The sequence below is a fragment of the Camelus ferus genome, chromosome 8 (assembly GCF_009834535.1).
Source record: "Camelus ferus isolate YT-003-E chromosome 8, BCGSAC_Cfer_1.0, whole genome shotgun sequence".
NCBI classification, from domain to species: domain Eukaryota; kingdom Metazoa; phylum Chordata; class Mammalia; order Artiodactyla; family Camelidae; genus Camelus; species Camelus ferus.
Genome location: NC_045703.1, coordinates 40,380,857 through 40,403,373, shown reverse-complemented (window position 1 = coordinate 40,403,373; position 22,517 = coordinate 40,380,857). Strand labels below are relative to the sequence as shown.

The window sequence follows — 22,517 nt, the reverse complement described above, 5'->3', positions numbered from 1 at the left end:
AATATTTTCAGGATAAAATTTTAGGGACTCCGTTCCTTGCCTCTTTCCATATTTAGAGAAGCACTAAAAGCAGTAACTAAGATGCCTGTGCCTCATGACTAGCAGTTACCTTCCACCAAGATGTGCACTTGACTGCACGTACCCCTCCTCCAAAGTCACACACGTGCTGACCTCCTCCCTTACCTCTTTGGAACAGTTATCTGAGCTATCTGAGAGGCTGTCCCCCAGGCTACAGTCCTCAGTAAGTCCCCAAATGCAGCTGAAACTCACAGCTCCCACACTGTGCCTTTTAATTTCAGTTCGACAGAGAGATACTGAACAACATCAGGTCATGGAGAACCTTAAGCAACACTAATATTCCGTCTTTCCAGAATAGCTCAGAGTACAGGGAATCAGATGCCACAGAGTTCTCTGATATTTCAACACAGCATAGAATTCCCTTTAAAGAAAGAAGACCTTTATATTCTGAAAGCAAAGAACAGTTCACAAGTGCTATAGTTCATTCTGAATCCCTAAACTCTGTTGAAAAGTTTAAAAGAATTTTTTTTTAATGAAAAAGCTACCCATGCTTTCTTATATAATACTCATTCTTTCAGAGGCAAATGATCAAAGCATACAGTCAATTCTGGAGACAGGGAAAGCTAAGTGGTCACCTTCCACATGACTTTACTTACTTTGTGCATTAAAGGAAAAAATGGATGGAAAATGCAAGAGCATATAGACGCCAAAAACTTTATTACTATAGAAAATCTGTACTTTCTGAACCTCAAATTGATTAAACAATCTGAAAAAAAAAATTATTTTGTTTTATTATAGGGTCCAAAAGGCATCATGAAAAATGTAGTCTAAAGGCCAAGTTACTAGAAATATGTGTTTTATCAAGACTTCATAATCAAACGTTTGATCAGAAGACTCAAGAAAACTGAACACATAATTACCACACTTATTATAGCTTCAAAAGATTTAAACATCGCATAAGCAGCTCATATGACACTATTTTCAGCAAATGTAATAAATATGCACAGATACATATAAACATACATATTTAGGAAATGAGATTGCAACTATATTATTTCACAACAGATAAACGCAATACTTCAGAAAGACACTAAGGATGTCACTATCTGTAGAATGTCCCACCACAATGGCAACATACGTTCCTAAGAAAACAGTGAGATGGGAAAAACAAATTTTCAGCCATGTAAAGATCCAATGTAAATCTCTAAGTCTTTATGCTCTAACCTTTTTGAGACCTGCATTGTTCCATAAATAAATCTTAAATATGCAACTGAGAAAACCCTATATCTACCAAAATATCAGGGATGGTCTAAGTTCTTAAATCAGTACCTCTTTATGCCTGTAAAGATACTGGCCCCTCATCCCTCAGTTAATAACACCACCTGATACACAACATCATTCATTCATTTGCCATTCACTGATCCATTCATTCAAAAAAATGTATTAAACTGATCACTTGTCAGGCAGTGATAAAATTTTGGAGAGAGAAAACTGAGCAAACCTCTGTCCACTAAGAAAATAAAATCCAGTGGCAGACAAAGATAGTAATCCAATAATCACATAAAGAAATGTGACAACTTAATTATCACAAGTGCTACAAAAGAGAAATACAAGTTACTTTAAAAATTCTTAATGGGTGAGGTTGACCCGATTAGGGAGTTCAGGAAAAGATTTCCATAGGAAGGGACTATGTACTATGATATTAAGAATATGTAAGTGTTAACTAGTTAGAAAAAGAGGAAAGAATTTTAAAAATGAGGCAGAGGACTATGGAGAACACCAGAAGACAGTGGGGTTAGAGAAGAGAGGAAATCATAACAGAAAATAAGATGAGGTAGAAACCAGGATATGGGTGTCACTGTAAATTACTTTAAGGAGTTTTGCCTTTATGCTAAGAGCTATACGCTGGCTTTGAAGCGTTAACAGCAAGGGGGATAATGCGATTAGATCTGCATTTTAAATGTTCACTATGGCCACAGTGTAAAGAAGACAAGAGGGAGCCAGAGGACATGGGAAGAACAGTTAGGCTGTTCTGTGGTCTATGGGAGGACAGTGGCTGCAAAAGAGACTGGAATATATTCAGGAGGCAAAATCAACAGGACCTGGTAATGACTGCACATGGGGTGAGCAAAGAGTCAGGGATGAGTCTGAGGCTTTTGACTCTCATTTCCCTAACCTTTAAAGTTCTTTATATTCCCAGATTTGGGGTCATTAATTAAAATAGCGAATTATAGACCCCTTTGATAACAGAGCTGAGGGAAAGAGGATGTCAAGAAAAATACCTATGTCTCCAGCTTAGGCAGAAATGTGGCATTATTGGAAATAAGGAACACTGGAGGAGAGCTGTCTGTTATCTGCTGGCTTGACTATTTGGTTACTTCAGGAAATTAGCTGAATTTTGGGCATGTTGAATGTGTCAGAGGTGATTAGCTGTCAGTAAAAAATTGGTGCTTATTTCACAGCAGGGAATTATCATAGGAATTAGCCGCTCTACCAAAGACTGTCTTTCCCAGCCCTCCCCACTCCTTTCCATCTAGCTGGGGCCATGCGCTCAGTTCTCACTAAAGGAATACAGACAGTAGTACTGGGCCAGGAAGCCTGAGAAGTGCATGTGTTTTCCCACCTCCTTGTTCCCCGTCCCCTGACCTCATGCAAAAGTCTGCAAGCCTTAAGAGAGACTAAAGCTACACGTGAAAGGGAGTAAGCTTCCCTACAAATGACCGTGTCGAAGGCTGCCTGCCAACGAGAAGCTCTGACTTGGGCGATTACAAGAGTGGGAAACCAAGCTTTATTATGCTATGCCCTTGGAATCTGGGACTCCGTTTGTTACAAGAGCTAGCAATATCCTAACAAAGACATGGAGGGTGATGTACCTTTGAGACATTCATGGGAAGCTGTCAGATAGACAATTAGATACAAGATCTAGAATTCAAGGGAGAACTCTGGGCTGAAGATTTTAATTTAAGAGTCATCTGGGTAATGGTAATAATTAAAGCTGTAGGCATACAGATTGTTTAAAGGGAAAACATGGTTAAAAGGGGAGAGACCCTTAGATAGTTCAACAGTAGAGAAGACTTCAGTATAGAAGTATAAAAGCATTTTCTTCTTATAGACGTTTACTAGTTAAATGGTTACTGACATCCAGAAGTATTTACTCAGTGATAGTTCAGTGGCCCCACACATTCCTGTATTTACTCCATGAATATTTACTGAGCATCTATTATATCCCAGGCACAGTACAGAGCACATGGACGCAATGTTCATCGGATTGCTTATAACAGGGCACTGGACCTGGCTGGAGAGTCAGTGGGAGTTTCACAAAGGATCTTTTAACCAGAGGCCTAAAGGCTTAGTAGGAGCTAGGCTGGCTACAGTGAGGGTGGGTGGGCAGACCATTCCTGACCTGGGTACAGCATGGAGCTTCTGAGATGGGAAGAAGCTTGAGACATTTTAGGATGTAAGAGAGCGACAATGTGGTAAGCAGGTAAGAGGACCAAAAGCTAAGTAGGGATCAGATCATTCGGGAACCCCTTAGGCTCTACATGAAGGATTTTGGACTTAATTAGAAGTGGTGAGACACAGTTTGACGGTTTTAAGCAGAGGAAGGGCATAAAATAATGACATCAGAACTTTGTTTCATGTTTGTGGTTTTTAAGTAGGCTCTTCAGAGCTATTCAACACGACAACCACCTGTTGGAGGAGCTCATCGAGAGGACGTGATGGCTGCTTGACCCACAAGCTGGACCCGAGCAATCAGAGGCTCTTCACCTGCTCGCCTGGCCTTGGGATGAACGCTTTGCCCACCATTCCTGCACTGGGATGCAGCCTTGAGACAGTCATGTGTTGCTGGGACTATATAGACAGCATACAAGATTGAGCCCCATAAGGCCTCTCTGTAAACTCTCAGGATTCTGGCAGGCAGGTGTAGAGATCTATTCATCTGGTTGCCCAAAACAAACCTGCCACCTACCAATCTAGAGTGGTCTCTGGTCTCCCGTTGCCCTCCACGTACAGGGGCCTGATTCCGATTTCAACTGGGAAACTCCCCAGGTTGCGAACCAACATCACCGTATTTTACTCCCAAGGGAAAACTTCCAGTGTGCTAACCTCTTCCCTATAAGCTATTGTTAACTCACATTCTTTGTTATTTGAGTGTCACTGTCCATGCAAGTACTCTTCAGTCAGCAATACAGTGTCGCTGTAGCTTCCATGGAACTTTGCCAACACAATTTTGGACCCACCCTGTGTGCATCTTGATTAAGTTTAACCAATGATTTAAAAATCGTGCACTTAATTCAACAAACACTGACTAGACCAGGTAATACAGAGGCAAACAAGACCTGGTGTCCGCCCTCAAGAAGCTTACTGTTTTGAGATAGAGAAAAACAATAGGAAGCCAGAATCATTTTTAAGTACTCGTTAAGTACAAGTTTGAAGTACTCCCTAAGTACAGAGGATGCATGGAAGCTGCAGGGAGGGCTTCACAGAGGAGGTGATATTCAAGCAGGATCACAAAAGATTAGAGTATTAAACAGTCCAGGCATGGGATAGTGGCATTTCAAAGAAAGAGAAAAGCAAAATCAAATGAAGAATGAAATTTCATGGCAAACACAAAGAATTAAACAATGAATTGGTAGGTTGATTAAAGAATGGTCTTCTAGGCCAGGCAAAGGATTCTCCATATTGACAACCTTCATAAAGTGGCACACACAGCAAATTCCACCTTCCTTCCTTGCTTTGCTTTTTCTATCTAACATAGCACTTAACTTCTAACATAATACATACTTTATACGTATATCGCATTTATTTCATATCTTCCTTATGTTGTTTATTCACGAACTTATTAGAATGTAAGTTCCCCCACCAGGACAGTCAGGATCTTTGTTCTGTTCATTGAAGTAACTGTAACACCTAGATCTGTTCCAGGCACATTGTAGACACTCAATAAATATGTTTAATAAAAAAAAAAATCTTTTGAGTCAGCTGTCTTCAAAATGGTTTTTATCATACATACCTACCAGTTAAAACTGGCTGATTTCATATCTCAATATGTAAATGGGCTTATTTATATCTGTATTCAACCACACTAATAATAATATACACATGATAAAAGTCATACAAAACAGACATTTCCTTTAAAAAGAAATTAAAACAATTAAGGGGGAAGGAAGGTATGGCTCAGTGGTAGAGCATGTGCTTAGCATGCCCAAGGTCCTGGATTCAATCCCCAGTACCTCCATAATAAATAAATAACAAATCTAATTACCTCCCCCTCAAAAAAAAAAAGAAATTAAAATAATTAGAAATAGAGGTTCTAACAATTTCTTCCCGCAGCCTCTCTCCATTGTGTCTACTATAACTTAAAGTATGCTGCTATGGAGGGGGGGTTGTTTGTTTGTTTGTTTTTTAATTACATCCCCTCCCTTGGTAAGAAGTCACATTACCTCTCCTTACAGCCTACTGGCCAAAACCAGCACATGGCCTCCTGCCTGAAAGGGAGTCTGGTAAAGGGACTTTAGAGTTACTCCATTGTGATGTGAGCCTATGGTGTGTGTAGCATCCAGCTAGACCAGGGAGCCATCTCCCCCTCTGTCCCCTCTTTGGGACGTGAACACATGGGGCTCTAATTCACATAGTGAAGCCTATGCTGCTTGTGGTGCCATGAATAACGCATTCCTGTCTCTGACCCTGAAGTCTCGTATCTTCCAGCAGCATCCACAGCACAGTAAGAGGGTAACTTACTAGTCTGTAAAGCAGGTGAGATCAAATCCCACACTTACAGGACACTGATATCATTCTGCTCTTTTGAATGTGACAGGGAAATCGCTCCATAATGTCATCTTTCCTACTGATTTCCTAATTCTACAAGTGTCCGAGTGTGAACACATTTTTAATGTTCTTCTGTAACTGAATTGAAATAAAATAGCATTAGGCAACTTTATTACCTAAGGGTCTGCATGTAAAATCTTCACTTTATTACCCAGGAGAATAGTGGCATTTCTCAGTGAATGAGAAATGCTCAGGGACAATGAAGGGGGAGAAGTAATGATTCCATTCCTTTTCCCAGAAGTTTAATGGGAGACAAAGAGGGAGGAAAGCAGAAGAAACACGACATAAAAACATCAACAGTTACTTCAAAGAATGGACAATTGTTTGAAGGACTTGCCGAAGTACCTGAAGCATATTTATGCAAGTGCTGAAATAAACAATTATGGTGGATTGGCGTGGCCTGCAAAGCAAGCTGCATTTTTTTAAATAGTAAAGATTATTGCAGGGGTAAAATTCTACAAATCCCTGGCTTAGAGTTCCATGGTAAAGTTCAGAAGGTAAAAGATTTAAACAGAGAACATTTTGATGCCCTATAAAATCTCTTGATCTTATTTTAAATTATTTCTAAAGCTTAAAGGTTTTACCATATTTCTCTAAAATTCAAAGTTATGAACCTTCAGTTACATCTGCTTTTCAGATTCCTTTTGGGTTCACAGGTACAAGAGAAAAAGCTTCCAACAGTAACTTAGGAGAGGAGGGTAGCTGCTTTGGGCCTGAGCAGCATTTCTTATAAAAGGAAGCAGGCTGTCCTAAATAAAAAATAAAGAAAAGAGTGACTGGCAAGGTTTTATTAATTTATGCCATTATAAATCATAACAGTCTATCACAATTACCTCTTCATCCTTACCCTAGTGCCTCATTTTTATTTCAGTGTTAAACTTTGCAGAAGATTAAACACTGTCTTTCCTTTCAGGCAACAAAAAAAGAGGTACAGCAGATTTCACTTAGCAAAATGCACGTCTTCGATTGGTAATTTTAAAATTAGCTGAAGTAAAAGTGAGAACCTTGGTGCAATCATTTAGCCTTTTGTCCATTAAAAGAGCATTTTAATTTGCTGGTTTAGACAGCTAGTCATGCTCACACATGTTTTTCAGACATTTCCAAGAAATAACCCTAATGATATCTTCCTCAGAAAACAGAACAAACACACACTACATGTTGGCAAGATTATTTTCGATTGTGAATATGTTACTTAACAGACTTGAATGCCGTTCATTCTGAAATAAAGGGAGAAAACGACTTAAATTCTAATGAAGTACTTAGAACTTTACTTTTTAAAATAATTGTAGCTTCTTGATGCAAACAGCCATTATTGAAATTACACCTGAAAGACGGTTTCATAAATGTTCAGAGGAAAAAGTAAGACCCACAAGAGATAATTCAATAATGTTTGCAGCCTGAAAATGGAGATGACGTTTTAATTGCTTCTAAATTCAAACCTCTAACCCAGGGCTCAGAGCTGGCCATCAGACATCAAATGGAGGCAGAGACATCCCTGTTCCTGTCTGCTTTTCCCATGGGGAGCACCAGGGCCCAGTACAGTGGCTCCCTGGTACCTCATGGTGGTTACAGCAAGAGGCCCCATAGAGCTGCTCTGGAGAAATACTTCTTTTCAATGTTTTATTCTTTCATTAACCTCCATCATTATAATCAATTTCAGTAGCAATATGTGGTTTATTAATAAAATAATAAAGGAATAAGATCATCTTAAAGTCTCCTCACCCCTCTGCACCTTCATAATTTCAACTGTACAATGAGAGAGTTGATCTTCCATGTATAATCAGGGTCCAACATCATATTTAATTAGTAAATGTAAGATACTTATTTTCCAAATTGATACTCAAAAAAAAATAAATAAAAGATAAAGGACTGCCTCAGGGTTAACAAGTTATCAAAGTTAATAACCCCATGCACACATCCTAAAGCTTGGATTAAATAGTTTCAACGTGGTGTCCCAGGCACAGTGGGCACGCCTTTCCTGTCAATTCCCTTCCATTCCCAAGCCTGTCCCAGGTGTCTCCAGATGATACACCTCTGAATCAAGTGAATGCTTAACTTCTTCAGAGATGTCGCCTTGTCTTAGATTTCTCTGTGTCTTGCAAATGGTCGAGCACACTGCTGAGGAATCAATATATATTCAGTACCTAAGGCTGATGAAGGGATCTTTGAAATATATTGACCCTGACTAGCAGGCTCCAAAGATTTCTGATGAAAACTGTCCAGCTCACCCTGCAGATTGCCAGTTCTGTGCCCCACAACACTTCTTCCACTGTCCTGTTAGAAAGACCGCAGAACTTACAATAGCAGAACCAACATTCGCTGTTTCTTCAGCAATAACAACAAACAGCAGTCTTCAGGGATACACCAGCAGACTGGGAGGGTGAGCCCAGGGTGCTGCAGCCTTCTGTCTCAGCGGTTTATTACCAGAAATTTCCCTCAAAGCTTAAAGATAATACATGTGGAATTAATTAGGTACCTGTGTGTTACTGATCAATATTTTAAAATATGAGAAAACTTTTTAAATGGTTACAAGTCATCCTTTTTTTTTTACTTAAACTTCATTTCTAGTAACAAGTCCAATACATCTTTGCAATTTACAATGCATGAGGCTGCTATCCTGCGATGTTTTGAAACCCTAATTCTACAAGCCCCAAAAAATTTAATCGACAACAATGCTGGGTTTTTACAAAATTTCTCTTCTCTTCCTTTATCCTCATCTTCTGGCTTCAGACTTAACCTTTGCCCTTTCAAAATATGAAAGATCTTGGAAAACATTTTTAAATTTTTCTAGATTTTACTATGTTAATCATAATACCATTTCATTAAAAAAAATGTTCAAATGCCAATGATACCTTTGTTAAAAGTACACATAAGTTAGTAATTTCACATATTCCATATTCTTCTAACTCGGATTTATTCAAAAGATCTGCTGCACAAAGTAATAATTAGTTTTCAACTCTACTGGACAACCTGATAATTCTGATTGGCTGACATTGACTTCACTAAAAGCAAAAGCTACCACACAGTTGAATGGTATTGCTTTTTTTACATACATAAGCACAAATGTCCCAGAAGCAGCCTAAATTAGGCAAATGAATAAAAGCTGCAAAACTATTCCAGAGCTGTTCTGGGGCACAGCAGACATCTGGGGCAGGAGACTCACTGGTTCAATCTGCCTGATCTCTTGCCAAGATTACTAACACTCTTCAACACCAAACATCCAAACAGGTCTGTTCAAAACAATATTTTAAGGGTTTTCAACTAGTCACATTCATTCTTCAGATTTCTCTTGGCCATTTCAGAGGCAAAAGCTGGCAAGTGTGTCTCTTCCATGCAGTCGTTGCTGTGGGTCCGTTGATGTTGAGAGCGCGGCCCTGGGGGGCTGTCCTCTAGCAGCAGTGTTCTTCTTTTCAGGCCACTGACACCATATAATGGGATCACCCCACTAAACCCACGCATTTCAGGGGATACTGAATGTTCTCCTAAAGCACTAAAAGCAGTCATCTATTTTCAAATGGGGAAATTAATGTAACACAAAAAAGTGTCTATCAGCAAACCACAGCAGTTCTTAATCACTTTTAATCTAAATCTTCCACAAAAGTGCTTTGACTGATTTGAGTTACCATTTTAATGATACTTATTCCATCTCTTGAAATGAGATGGGCTGCTGTTTGAAAACACAGATCATTCCGAATGCTACAGAAGGGTTTTTATCATTGTTTTTAAAGCAAAGGAAGTCTTTAAACACACCCAGTGGGAGCTTTTAATAGATCACAGATAAGGTGCTTTGGTGCAACCAAAGGTACTGCATTATACAACAGAGCCAGTTTATGTGGTTTTCAAAACAAATTTCAACTGGAATTTTAGGGCATCTGAACATGCCCACTTTAAGCCATCCTGAAGCGTCTAATGATCCCTTTAATAGTATCGGAGAAAAAAACTACCCATTGTCAACAACTAGAGACTGAAATGCAGTACTTGGCAGATTTGGGGCGAGGTGTCTCAGCATTTTTCATGATTAGGTTATTACACTGATACCTACTTTTGTGTTCAAAATAGGTGCCAGTATACTAGCATACTTTGAAAACAGAATTTTAGATAAATCTTATCAAGTAACTAGGGTCAATAATCTATTCTAAACTAGAATATCTTAAGAATTCAATTGCTATTTCCCAAATAACAGATTATCTCTTTAAAAATCCTTTTTCCAGCCTTGATGACTGGAAATCTTTCAAAAAGCCTATCGTGGACATGGACTTCCTTGCTTTCTGAAACAGAGCACACTGAACTCAACTTTACATTCGGGCAGAGAGAGAAGCAGAAAGGCAGCCAGCCTGCTGTCTGACTCCAAATCAGGAGATCTAGTCCTGAAACTCAAACCCTTCGCTTGCTAACTGGGTTATAAGACAGTAACTTTTGAACTGTTAAACTACCTCAAGCTCCTGTAATAATGCCGTCAAAGGCGAGGCAGGTGGATCGGAGCTGATGGTACCCTCCCCCCAAAATGCCCCCAAACTGCTACACTTTTTAATTCTTATACTTGCTAGACTTACCTTTGCCCCTTTAGCTTTTTACTAGTTAATGGTTTTTATTGCCTTCAATGCACCTACAGTAAAGCTCTTTCTTCACTTTGCCCCGTCAAATGGCCCGCCACGGTTTATGATATCAAATCATAATCATGTCTGTGTGTATTAGCTGTAATCTCTTATTTGCACAGTGCACGGGCTTTCATGCATGGATTCTGTGAGGCGGGTCTGCCTGGATGCTCGGGGGCCTCTTCCACCTCTTTTCAGGGTCCTGATTATGTTTTATATTACTCTATACATTAAGACTATCCAAAAAGTCAAAAGTGCTTCCCAAATGTAAAAATTAGTACTTTCAGTTACGTGCAGATAAATTCTGTTAGTAACAGACCAATTTTCAAGTTCATGCAGTTAATGGCAAATCCAGAACTAAACTCCAAGGCCCCTACCTCTCAGTTCAGGATTTTTTATCTTCTTAAAGAAATGTTCCATGTATTTTGCCTTCTTTTCCTAACTACTTATTTCCTCCTGAATCCCTCACACTGATTCTCCCCATTCTAATGAAGCCGTTCTATCAAAAATTCCCAGCATTTCAGATCCAAATGCTTGCCCACCCCCCCCCCTTCTCCTTGACTTTCTCTTCAGGGTGCTACCCTTCTGGGTGGTCCTTCTCCCGACTCTTCTGTCACCCCTTGATGATACACTACCCAGTCCTTCTCCAGCTCTTCCAAGTACTTCTCTCCTCTTTTCTTCAACAATTACTTTCCCTCTTCAAATCCCATGAGCGGCATTTCTGAAAGCATAGTACCCAGACCTCTTCTTGTCTCCCACTAGCTGGAAAAGACCCAAGTTGGAGTTGCTATGCTTGACCTTGAAACCAATGCTGCAACTGCCCAGGACGGGGGGTAAGAAGGGATGGCAGTTCTGTCACCTCACTACTGATACTTCAAGCAAATTGGGAGTTCGAGATTTGCAGATACTAACTACTATATATAAAATAAACAATAAGTTCATACTGTACAGCACAGGGAACTATATTCAGTACCTTGTAGTAATCCATAATGAAAAGGAATATGAAAAGGAATACATGTATGCATATGTATGACTGAAACACTATGCTGTGCACTATAAATCGACATTATTATAAACTGACTATATGTCAATTAAAAAAAAAGTATTGATCTTTGAAAAAAAAAAGAATTCAAAACAAGTTTCTATTCATTCTCACTGAACTGGTTTCCTCTCCCAACTTGCTGGTCTCCCAATACGGTCACTCCTCCCCACCACCATCCCCGACGCCCGCCCCCATCCATCCCTGAGAACGCCAACCCGGCACCCTCTCATCCACTCTAGCCAACCACCCTGTGATTCCATCTCAACCACTGCTTCTTTACAGATCCTCCAGTATCAGCTGTGAACCCTGTCTGTCCACTCTCACCACATGATGAAAGCCAGCACCAGGTTTCCATTTCTTCATACCTCAGCTGGAGATACTGTTGTATCAACAGAGAGACTGTGACGTCACACGTGTACCATAGATACAAGCCTTGGTTTTTGTCCCCATCACTTTCGTTGTAGCTATTACCCTAGGCTCTCATTATCTTAAAACCAGGCATGTCCTACTGCAGCTGCAGAGGTGGTCTCCCTGACTGGAGCTTTCCTCCATGTGAACTAGTCCTAGATTTTCTACCTGTTTTTCATTAAATGTTGCTTTGAAGACGTCACTATATAATAAAGAAACTCTTGGCTGTCACTTATCACCTAAAACGTAAACTCCTTTGTCAGGTTTCAAAGCTCTTCATAGTGACCAAAGTTACACTTACTGAGGGTCTATCAGGTGCCAGTGACTGTTATAAACATCTTACATGTATTATTTTAATTCTCCCAACAGCCCCTTCAGGTAAATACTATTGTCGTTCTCCTTGTACAGACTAAGAAAGGGAGGCACAGAAAAGTTAAGCAATCTGTGCATCGTGACATAAATTCTACAGTCAGTATTTCAAATCTGATTCCAGTCGCTAAGCTCTTAAAAACAACACTAAACTCCAAAATTCATAATCTTAACTAACTCTAACTATCCACCCATAACCCCTACTACACCCACATCAGTACTTCAGTCTAAACGAGAGGAGCCTGTCTCAGGTCAACTCAGTCCCATGCTTCCCTTTTTAACTCCAATGCTAAACCATCTAAATTTTATCCATGTTTCAACACTCAACTAGACTTCCCACATCAATGAACCTTCCCTGAGATAGTCTAATCATTTTAGTCCTGCTGACCAGATGGAAGGAATACTCCACATCATCTTCTTTCTTGAAACTGATGGGGTTCCTGACATGCTACCCCAGTATATGGCACCTTGGCAAACTGACTAATTTAGTCTGAAGGCGTCTGAGAAAACAGCAGAAGAAGGAAGGTCACTCTGACTTTCCCCTCACCCTTCTCCCCTGAAACAGGTCATAAAACCCTCACGGAGAAGGTGCCCTCCCTATACCCAGAGGAAAAGAGCATTCTTATCTCTGAAGACGAAGAGACGCCAAGAAGAATCCTAACAAACAGGTCTTATCAAGCTTCCCCCATTTTACTCTGCTCACCTCACGCTCCTTAATCTATCCTATTTCCACACAGTGGACCACTCTCCATCCAGCCTAGCAGACATATGCTCTGGCCAAACTGTTTTTTCAGGGCTTCTTTTCCTTGTGAAGGTGTCTGTGTCACGGAAAACTTATATCAAATAAATCTGCATGCTTTTCTCCTCTTGCTCTGTCTTTGATAGTTTAATTTCCAGACTCTGCCAGGGACTTCAGAGAGGGGAGGAAAACTTTTTTCTCCCTATTTATTCCCTAACTCCAAGCTCTGTACAAACCCCATTGTATGTATTCAATCATTATGTACTGACTAACTGATTTATCCACTCCAAAATGCATAATTCTACAGGGAAAACTTAAGAACAGCCAAAAGGGAGCTAGGCCTTCAGAAATGCCCAAAGTTAGGAAGAAAAAAAAAAGATCAGGAGACAACAGAGGCATAAAAATGAGTTGTCAGAAGCCTGTGAGTAACTTTTTTTCACAGCTACCCCACTGCAAAGAACTATGACATTAGTGTAAATCACCTGCTGGATCCGGTAAATTACCTCATTAAATGTGGTAACAGAGACAAATTAATACTTTCCAAGAAGTATTTTTAATTCCATATTAGGATTTCAAAGAGTTAATTTATTTTAAGGGGTTATTTCAATTACATATACGTTTTTCCCACTCTAAAAAAATCTAATAAAAAAGGATGGTAGAAAAATATTCACATTCAGTTCACTCTATGCATAATAACTTTTCCTGGGTTTTCAGCTAGCTTTATTCCTATCAGCTTTAAGAACAATATTAAAAATCTTAATCGGATTCTAAAATCACTTTATCCATATATACATTCAGGGTCAAGAAGACTTTATAAGAAAACAGGATTTTTTAATTTAATGGCTCCCTACCCCTACCATAGCCCCATCCCCTTCCATACAGTGGGTTCAGATTCCAGTCCTCTCTTACAGTATGAAGACAAACATCTGGCTTTTGTTACACAACAGAATCGTCCATTTACAGAGACAGCTAATAGTGAGTGCTGGGTGTGTGAGGTAGTGTCATGGGGTCTCTGTCTATATATACCCTGCAGCTGCAGGGCTCAGTGATTCCCAACTCTCTGGGTATCATGCAAAGTCAAATGCCAGATCAAAAAATAAATTTCAGAGCCAGCAGGATCAAATCAAGGGACGCCGATTCCCTTTGCGCTCTCCATCTGAGCAGTATCTTACATCCACTTTATCAGCACCTGGCCTGACACAGCTGCTCTCATCTTCCAGGCTAAAAATAAGATGCCTGATCTAAAACTGTGAGGGACAATATGAAGAAGCCAGGTTTCATTAAAGGCTTATTTCAATCTCTTAATGAAAAGAAAAACTGATGAGACATATATGTATGCAAGTGTATACATAAGTATACATATACATGCATATAGATATAAATAAATATCCATTGGATTCACAAATGTTTCACTTTTACCCTTTGGGATCAACGTTCTTTATTTTATTGTACATTGGAAATGTATGTGATGATCTAGTAATACGTGATTGGCTGACGTGTAATATTACTCACTAAAAACACAGTAACAATGGCCCAGATGAGCCCTGAGCAACATTGTTGGTATAAACCATCAGCTGCTTTGTTTCTGAGGCCAAATCATTTTGAAACAGCTAGAATTTTTTTCCTCTATGGTCTGTGACCTTTGTGGTTTCCTCTACGGTGTTTTTTCCTCTATAGTATCCTCTTTCTAATTGTTTCTTGACAGAGAACTATAGTTGTGATTTTAACTTGTCACGTATTATTTAAAAGTCTCTGATAGAGGAATAGGCATAATATTTTAACTTTTAAATATTAGGTAAGGTAGCATCTCCCTCTAAGCTTTAAACAAAGTAAAAATTGTTGAGGGGGGATTGCTAAATAGAAAAGGGTTGGCAACCACAGCCCAACTAATTGCTAAAGCAATTTCTACCAGATTTTTAAAAATTCAATTCAGCCACAAGACACAGAAAGAAATACACTCTGGTCACCTGTGATCCACTCCCATGATCTACGAAATGGCTGTTGTGGGGAGCTTCTGGTTGGGCAGAGCCACCTGGATTGGATGCGGGCGTGATTTATTCAGCTGTGAAGCATCTGGGTGGTCAGTGTGGAAAGGCTGAGGGGGCATTTGTGTCCCACAATGCTGGACTCTGAGGCTGCCACATAAATGGGAAATGCATCTGCAAATACGTGTCTAGAGAATTGATCGACGTGGCTAGAATACAGGCAGCGTCCTTTTAAATTCCCAACAAAAATGAAAAGTCCTCTCCTATCCTTTTTGCTCCATTGTGAAGAGCTAAGTACCAGTACTTACGGTAGTCCTAAGCATTGTACCAGAACTTCATTTTCTAGTGCTGTTGGAGAAACACTGAGTCGAGCTTGGCTACTTAAGTGGGAGAATGAGAAACTATGATTAGTTTATTTTAATTATGGTTAATTACCAGATATCCACTGACCCAAGCATCTTTGCATCGGCCACACCCTTTTCGCCCTTCCTGTAATAGCTCCTGCTTAGTCCCGTGAGTGCCATGCAGATATTTAATAAATGTTCTGAAAGGTTTTTACTAATTTATTTTGGATACAGCACTGTCCTCAGCATGGTGTAAATGTAAAGACACTGATGACAACTAAACTCCAGGTTTTTAAGGACTTACATGTGACATCTCAGTTACAGGACCCTACCTTTAGAAAACACACAGAATATTTTATCTACTTTTTTTTCTCTCTCTGAGAGAAGACGTTCTTAAGTGTCAGGTAACCATCTAAAATCTTATCAGACTGTTCCTTCTCTTTCTGCTATTTTGACAAAGTATTATTCGGGCTGAAAAAAATAAGGCACGACGTGAGTGAAAAAACTGCTTGTAGTTTCAATCAGTCGTGTTCACGTTGGTCACGCCTTCCAGCTTTCCACCATGCACTTACATTCTAGTCCAAGAGTTAATCTGGGGGCTGGCACAGATTTCTACATTTAAAAGCTGGCTCACTGGTGTCCCTTTAATGTCTCAACTGGAAGTTCAGCCTGAATAATCACCCTCCTGGCCTGGGGCATCTCTGAAGGCATGTCCAGAATCTGGCTTTCCATTGCATTGCTTTGAGAGCTATTCTTCGTGTCCACTTTTCTTTAAATTAGCAAGTAAGACTGACAATCCTCCAGACTCAGTTCAGACAGTAGTTTCTAATTAGATGATTGGAAAACTTTAATTAATAAGATGACCCCAGCAGAAAAATCAGGTCGTACTGTTAAGCACTTAGTTCTTACAAATTCTAGCAAGTGCTGACTTTTGCAAGTCAGCCAACTTTGTTAGTTCTCCACAATCCTTTAATTAGGCTAGACAGAAAGTAGCAGGCACTAATGTGTGTCCTGGCTAAATTCCAGTGGGGGAGAAATGCAATCTGGCCTACCTAAGCTTCCACTGGTTTCCTGTGAATCCAGTAGGCTTCTCCTTTCTCTGTCTCTATTTCATTCCGCACTGATGCTTTACGTGGGCTCCGCTTTTCACCCTGAGTACTACAGATCATCCCATTAAAGAGAAACCTACCACATCCAGAAGAACAATGCACTAAATGCAGAGTGTATTCTAAGAAAACCCACTTCCCTCTTCACACAGATAGCCAGAACACCTAAGTCAGTTCCTATAAACAGCATCATTTTTATCTTCCCCCTTGCTCTCACCCTGCACCCACTACACCTCTCGCCACACACACACTCCTTTCACACACCTAAACCTTCAAAGGATCCAAGTACGTCTTGAGGAGGATGGCACATAACTGCAAATAAGAAAAATTTCACATACACCTGGTTCCAAGTTCATTAAGTTTTGGGGGGTTTTTTTTGTAATCTTGCCTCTATTCCTGCTATTTTGCTCTGGACCGTGTTAAAGAAAAATGCGTAAGGTGCTGTGTTAATTGATCACTATACAAATATGAAGCTGGACAAGCGCCTTCTAGCCTGGATCTCCCAGAAAGAGGCAATTCTTAAATGCAAGATTTAATCATAAAATCAAGTTAAAAGGAACTTCACAAAGCCTATCATTTACTCCCCTCTCCAGGCATGTGGAGTAGAGTGCACCAAGACTGAGTTACCAAAAGAAGTCAAGTTGGAACAAGAGAAATGACACAGTCTAAGGGGAAAATTTAAAAGCTGAATCTCTGCTGTTTTACTATACTTTCTTTAGCAAAGACTGGGCCTTCTGGTGAATCAGGATATCAAATATTAAAATGCTTGGTTTGTGGGCTCACCTAAGAAATACAAATAATGTTTTTAATTGCAAGTTCCTGAAGGGCAGGAATTACCATTTGTGCGTATGTGTGTGTGCATGTGTTTCCAGCAGAGCAAGGAAAACTTTCCCAATTCTTTAGTCTTAAAAATTGTTTAATTTTTAAGTTAAAATCATGATTAACGTGTATCCAGAACTTTTACTGAATTAAGAATTCATAACTTGACCCCAAACTTCTCACACCTCACTCTTGATGTAAACAATTACACACTTACCTCAAAATTAAGATGTATTCCTTATCTGAAATCTTTCATAACTAAGAAATTTCACAAAGATATACATACTACATGCACATGTTAGCAGACCAGCAGATCCAGAAGAGGACAAATTAGAAGTGTCAAATAATCATCGATAGTCTTTACTGGCACCAAAGGAAAGATGACATTCCCTGAGTCTTACATAACATCCACCTGGCTCAAGCTAAACCGAGCAAAACAGCCAAGAATGCAAAAGCTTGGCTGAGCACACAACTGACCGTAAAAAGTAGCTTTCAAATAAGTCTAGATTCCGTGTTGCCTCTCCCGTCGATATGCCCACAAATGCCTTCTCGGCACTCCCCTTCCCTCGTGGATGTCTCAAACCACCTCCCATCCCCTCCATCTTTCCTCCCGCTGTCCCTAGAACTTCACTGCTGCTAACCCACCAGCCTGCTCTGTACTTACTAGCTGCTTGGAAACACAATAAAATCATCTAGAGAGCTCTCAAAATGTCTAGATGGCTAGGTTGCTTTCCCGAAGATTCTATACCCATAGATCAAGGGGACGACTGTGATCCAGGGCCACGGTGCTCCACAGGGCAGGACTCTCACAGGTCCATGGCGGCCGGGCTCCAGCCTTCCCTTCATGATGGCCTCCGCTGTCCTCTGGACAACGTAAAATTGTATCATGAGGAAACCTGCTTGATTTCCAAGTGCTCTTTCTCGCACCTTGCTTTTTTTAGCTCAGTGGATCTCAACGAGGGGGCTATTCTGCAATTTGGCAATGTCTGCAGACGTTTTTCATTGTCACAACTGGAAGGATGCGACCAGCATCTGGTGGGCAGAGGCCAGGGAGGCTGCCACACATCCCACAATGCACAGAACAGCCCCCACTGCAGAGAACCATCCAGTCCGAAATGGCAATATTGCTGAAGCTGAGAAACAGCTTTGTCTGCAGCCTGCCTCTTCCCTTCCTTAATCACTCCACTCATATACTCATTAAACCAACATTTCCATTCCTCCCAATTCATCCTTCTTGCCCTAGCTGCCTCCTGGCTCTCCCTAACCATCCTTCTTTTCTAGCTCCAATCACCTGCTTAAACCAAGCTCTCCCCAAATTATACAAATATCTACAATCCCCACAACACCCTTGTTCCCTCCTGGCTGTGTTCCTTTTCAGTCCCACATTTCTGATCATTTTTAATAAGGCCAAAATACAGCAGGATAGGTCTTCTATCAGCTGGACTCCGCTGCCGCTCATCCTTTGAGGAAACAAAACCTTCCACTCAACGTGGTGGCCAATTAAGGGCCTTTGTATCACCCAGGGAGTGCTCTCCTCCCAGACCTAAACTTCTGTGTCTGCTGTCTCTCCCACCAGCACCTCACCTGTCACCTTTTCTATTATCTCCCTGCTGCTGTGCCCATCATCTTATTTTCAAAGGTTTGCAATGACATTCCAGTAATCTAACTACCCCTTCCTATTTTGACATCAGTCTTTCCCACTCAGTCCTACAGCTGATCGGTCATTTGATTCTCATCGACCACTCAGAGCTCTCACAGACCCTTGGTTCTGTTCAATCTAAGAACGAGGAAACTACCAATGCTGCTTTCCCATTCCAATTCTTAAAAAGTTGGGTAATGACAGAGAAGTAACTGGTTCCCCTACAAATGCACACCATCCAGTTTCACTAAGGCTTTTGATGAATTCAGCAATCCCTTACCTTACTGTGGCTTGGTCCTCAGGTTCCACACAGGGCTTGTCCCAAACCTCGGCCCTCACTCTTAACATCATGTTGTTTCTTAATCTATAAGGGAACCGGGCCATTCACCTTGACAATGAACATCTACAGAGGCACAAATCCTACAAGGTGTAAACTCCCTCCCAAAGTGCTCGAGTCCATCTACAATCTGCACCCCACCCCCACCCCCAGCCTCAGCTCCCATTTCTCCTCCAGCTGCCAGTGTGTCAGACTCTTCACTGTCCCACACATACGCTCTTTCATTCTCCCCTTTTTGCCTCCGTCATTTCTTCCTCTTGGGATTCTCTTTTCTCCAGCCTCCAGCTACCGAAATCCCCCCATCACACCCCAGCCCCTCACACCTTGTGCGACCAGCCTACTAGGAGATCACTCGTGCCTTCCCCCAAATCTCCTTGGCACCTCACTCTTTCTTCTCTAATCATTCTGTATCATACTGCAGGGATCTACACCAGATGTGTTCTCATATCTTTCACTGTCTTTGACAGAGGTCCAGTTTGCTTCCACTGCCCAAATCCACGCCTGGCTTCTCCTGCCTTGCATTAAACACACACACACACACACACACGTACTTACATATGTGTGCATATATCTTACCAATATATTATAGTTTATATCATATGTCTTCAAATGTTCCTGAATTCAATGTAGATGAATTTAAATGACTAATAAGCAAAAATTATACTTCAATAATAAACACACATATAAATAAATATTGTTGATACGCAGAAGCTCTTGATGAAATTGTAGATCCACCTTTCCCCGCCCAAAAAAAAGGAAAGAAAACAATTTTACCAGGGCTTTTTCACCTATGTTTCATGGATCAGGTTGAGAAGTTTGTAAATCTCCTCAAGTTGGATGGGTATTTTTCTGGTGACAGAGTTCATAGCTTTCAAACAGATTCTCAAAGAGTGCATGATACACAAAAAAGTTAGAAACTACTGCTTCAGACATATAAAATATAAAGACAGAATTCACTTTTTTTCTAACTTTAAGAATATCAAGAAAAAAGAATATCTAAATAATGTCTCAAATCACACTAGATAAACTACATAATATGAATATTACAAAAATTGTAATATAAATTTTTAAAAAATGGACCATGATGGCTCAGGTTTATGTCTACACCTACTTTTCACCAACACCAATCTGATTTACAGTCAGCTTAAATGTGGTCTTATAGCACATAAACAGAGAACATTACAGCTTTTTTAACTACTATCATATACTAAGTAAGCTGTATGGCTCAGTAAACTAATAAATAATAAGGATCAGGTTGCAATTTAAAATAATCTTCAATTATTAAAACCACTAGGCATTCGATCAATTTATGACAGGAACACAGCTGAACACCCCTTTCAGTCAGATCATGTTCTAATTGCCAAAAGGGTAGAAAAATATACACTTAGTTTATTCAGATGTGTCTTTATGAAAATGTGTCATTTTCATGTGTGGACTTTTCACAAATCCTACTTGATAAAGCAGATTTAGTAATCGCTTAATTTCCTCCCATTATTCATTCATTCATTCATCTTTAAATGATCATAACCGGAACACAGCACTGCAGGTTAGGAATTAATTCCTGCGGTTTTACTTGGTCCTCTCCACTGCCCAACACCTGGCTCTCAGCACGTGACTCACATGACTGGTAATGGGCCATCTACTGGCTGCACTCTAGTCCATCAGAAAGACTTTCAGAGAGATCTATTTTGTAAAAGAAGATATTTTATTATGGCAGAACTACACTTCAACTCAAACATTCCTCCTGTAAATTAAGATCACTGCCCCTGCCTGTGACTTTGCTAACATTTCTCACCCATGGATTCCCCTTAAAGTTCAACAGGTATCATTTTTATTCACATTACTGAAGATTAGATTAAAAGATGGGCCTAACAGCAGCAAACATGCAACAGAACTATTTTGTGTGTAAAGTCTGCTCCAAATTCCCATATAAATCTCCAAGAAAAATCACTGGGGTTTATTTCTCTCAGCATAAGGTAAAAGCTAAGATTTTTAACAAAACCCTAGAGTCAAAGTAGTTGCAGTTAACAGAGTGATCATCACTACTTCATCCTCGACGAGAAAAAGTGAAAACCAACAGGTTTCCCCTAAGGATTAAAATAAAGTAGGCATATAATTAAAGGTCACCAAAATGCTGCTGTTAAAAGATTTACATTTAATAAATGTAAACTAAACTTATACCATTTCCCTGATTTTTAGGGCAGTTTTTTTTTTTTTTAACAAAAGCAAATCTATTCTGAGATAGTCTATAAAATGGTAAACCGGGAGAGCACTGTCCCATACACCTAAGAGCCTGTGGAGCTTCCCAGGAATATTTTAGATAAAACCAAAAGTACGTTCTTGAGAAAATTCACTAATGAATTCACAGTTAACTTCACAGACTTCGCTAGTGTGTATGTATATATATATACATACACACACACATATATATACATACACACACACACACACACACACACATATCATTTTAAGTAGTATTACTTGCTTTTGAACTGTTAGACATTCAGGAGTCAGCCCCTCCCCTGTTGCCCCACTCCTGCCCATCCTATAGAAGAAAGTAGAAAGCCTTTAATACCAGGCCAAAAGAAAAGCAAAACTTAGGTCCCGAAGTACTATTGATAGTCATAATTTAACTACCATCTTTTGACTGAATAAAATGGAACCACATTTTATGAAAGATGGACAACAATGAAAGTCCATTCATTGAGAAGGGTAAGAAATACATAATCCTATACAGAGCGCCAATATTGTAGAAAATCGCATATAGATTCACTGTCACCCAATCTGTGAGCAAGCTTTATGAAAAAAAGAAAGAAGGGAAAAAGAGACCCAGGACCTTGCATATACAACCTGTATATTATCGAACCAACAACAGCTTCTAAATCCTTCAAATAGGCAGCTCGCTCAACTGCTTCCAAATACCCAGAGTTAAACACATCATAGACCCTAATCTCATATCTGCACCTCAGAGCGTTAGAGCAGGGCAAACAGGCAGCACTTGGATACAGCATCTCCTGCAGGGCCCATGATCTCTGTCTCACAGACTAAGAGAATGAGGTCCACAGGGATAAATTACGACTTCCAGGATCAAGCTGTCTCCCACTGCAGGCGCCCTAACAAAGGGGCTGCTCAATGCCAAGGCAGTAGAAAGAGCCCTTCTCCAGGGCCAAGACCACAGAAGGCAGCACACCAGCAGGCCCTGATGTTCTCACTGCAGACTGTAAAAGTCCTCCCCACCTTTTCTTTCCTCATGGCATCAGAGACTCTGGGACATGAGCCTTGTATTT

At 40.2% G+C, this 22,517-nt stretch overlaps 1 protein-coding gene and 1 long non-coding RNA gene across 7 annotated transcripts in view; both read right to left on the bottom strand.

Moving 5' to 3' along the window:
- Window positions 1-22,517, bottom strand: part of NKAIN2 (sodium/potassium transporting ATPase interacting 2) — an 854,966-nt gene that overhangs the window by 821,130 nt on the left and 11,319 nt on the right. The window contains exon 3 of one of the 6 annotated variants that reach the window (XR_004321960.1): window positions 19,505-19,515. The exons of the other annotated variants lie outside the window; for them this stretch is intronic. The gene's annotated coding sequence lies outside the window, so the exon portion shown is untranslated. Of the gene's footprint in view, window positions 1-19,504; window positions 19,516-22,517 lie in introns of those variants that run through there. 6 annotated transcript variants of the gene reach the window in all.
- Window positions 11,621-21,503, bottom strand: LOC116665369. The gene is made up of 3 exons (XR_004321961.1): window positions 21,493-21,503; window positions 15,314-15,318; window positions 11,621-12,940 (listed from the first exon to the last, which is right to left on the bottom strand). It is a non-coding gene; the product is annotated as an uncharacterized LOC116665369 (long non-coding RNA).